This window comes from Triticum dicoccoides, chromosome 2B, assembly GCF_002162155.2.
Source record: "Triticum dicoccoides isolate Atlit2015 ecotype Zavitan chromosome 2B, WEW_v2.0, whole genome shotgun sequence".
NCBI lineage: Eukaryota > Viridiplantae > Streptophyta > Magnoliopsida > Poales > Poaceae > Triticum > Triticum dicoccoides.
The window spans coordinates 110944515-110946706 of NC_041383.1; positions in this window are offsets into that span (position 1 = coordinate 110944515).

The following is a 2192-nucleotide window of genomic DNA, read 5'->3' on the forward strand; positions in this document are numbered from 1 at the left end:
TCCGCCGCCTCAGCAATCACAGAAGAGACACCCCGCAGCTATGGTGCGTAGCGGTACGAGTCGAGGTAGTACAGGAAGTACAGGCGGAGGCAAGCGATATAAATATGGTCCAAGCCTCATGCCTCTTCCGCAGAGGGCTTATGACAGGTCCGAGGAGGAAATCGCAGCCATATCGAAGTCCGAGGTGGAAGCCCATTTTGCGAAACCGCCAACGCCGCCAAGGGAGAAAGTGCCTGAGGAAATGATTGACCACTTCATTCGTATGGCTCAACCACCAGCTCCCAAGCCTGTTGACACAGACTATGAGCGCCACATCAGGAAGTTAAATCGAGCACGTCTACGTAAGGAGGCGAGCTCGGGATCGAGCAAACAAGAAGCAGGTGTCAAAAAATGCGGGAAAACCATTCCCCAACTGGGAGAACAGGAGGCGCAATCGATCCCCTCGCTTGTTGTGCCAACAACACATGACAGTACGCGCGCCCAATATTATTGTGGGCAAACAGTTTATGTTCCTGAGATGGGCAATGTGGTAATAATGGAGGACCATATAATGCAGGCTGAAGTTCTCAAAATCACTATTGGACAACTCCTCGAGATCGAGCCCATGGCTGTGCTTAGAGAGGATGAAATAAAACGGAAATATGTCCGGGGCTAACCTTTGGTCGAGCCAGACAAGATCAAGAACCTCCCAACGAGAATGTATGAATTGCATCAATGGTACATGAACATTACCAAGATTTCCGATCGATTGTCCCTCATGGTGAATGTCAAGGAGGGGCATTACTACTATGAGAAAGCTGTGTCTGTTGAGTATTCTGAACTGTTTCAGTTATACAATCAAGACGCACTCGACAAATCTATCGTCAGTTGCTATTGTCTGTAAGTGATTTCTTTCTGTAATTTAAGTCTCAAGCTAGCTGTAGTGATCCTTTTGATCAATCATTACCTGTAATTATCCTAACTATATTCTTTTCTGTGGTATTATATGTAGGATGAAGATGTATGAAATGAGAAAAGGTGGACGCTATGGCATTGGGTTCATTGACCCAACCACCGTTAATGAATACACATGGAAAATAGATGCACGTCATCAAAAGGCCGTAGAGGACAGCATGCTAGAGTTCTTGAAGCGCCTCAAATACAATGAAGATATACTACTTCCTTACAATTTCCAGTGAGTCACACTGTCTTGTACTACAAATTCTCTGTTTTTGCCTACTAGCTAGCTACATGTTTTTGCTTACATATGCCCGCTTAGTTAAGACATGCAAACGTGTGTGCATGCAGATTTCACTGGGTCTTGTGTATCATTAAAGTTGATTTCGGAACAGTTGAAATACTGGACTCACTACTGAAAGAAAAAACTGACTATAACATCTTGTTTGGGATAGTCAACAGGTAATTTCAATCATTACTAACTATATATCTCGGCCTATTTAGTTCGTCATTTCATGATATGAACTATTTAATAACCCCTTTATTCATTTTCTTTGTCGGCGGGCAGGGCTTGGGCAAGGTTCATCAGCGTCACGGAAGGCGAATGGAAAGAAAAGCTTAAATGGGGAAGACCCAAGGTAAGTAATTAAGTAGTACTAGCTAGCTAGCTAGCTGCCATCTCTTTAATTATCATGCTTGATTAATTATTATCTGATCAAATTCCATTCTCATAAAGGCCCTGAAGCAGGCGCAGGGGACTGATCTGTGTGCATTCTGCGTTTGTGAGAACATTCGCATGATGGCGTCCGAAAGGAGCAGATCTCAAAGACAGGAATGAGTACGCTTGTCAAAACACTATTCACAATTTTTACACCATTATCGATATCTAGTCAGACAACTAATACACATGCATATTGATCTCCTTCTTAACATTTCAGAGAGGTGCGGGCGAAGCTCCTAGAAACGGAGCGCGTAGAAGCACTTCAAGAGGAAATAGCGGGATTTTTGCTCAACCAGGTCATAAATCCGAAGGGAGAATACTATTACCCGCTACCGCCCCCATGAAAACCACTTCCAATTGTCATCGTGCTTCGAAGGCACCAATTAGGCTAATGACACTGGCTCCGAAGGCAACATGCATATGTAGGAGAAATTGTATATAGCTATACATGTGTGTATGTGTGAATTAATTAATATGATGGTTTGTGAGACATTGATGATATATATATGCATGATTGGTTCTACTAGAAATTATA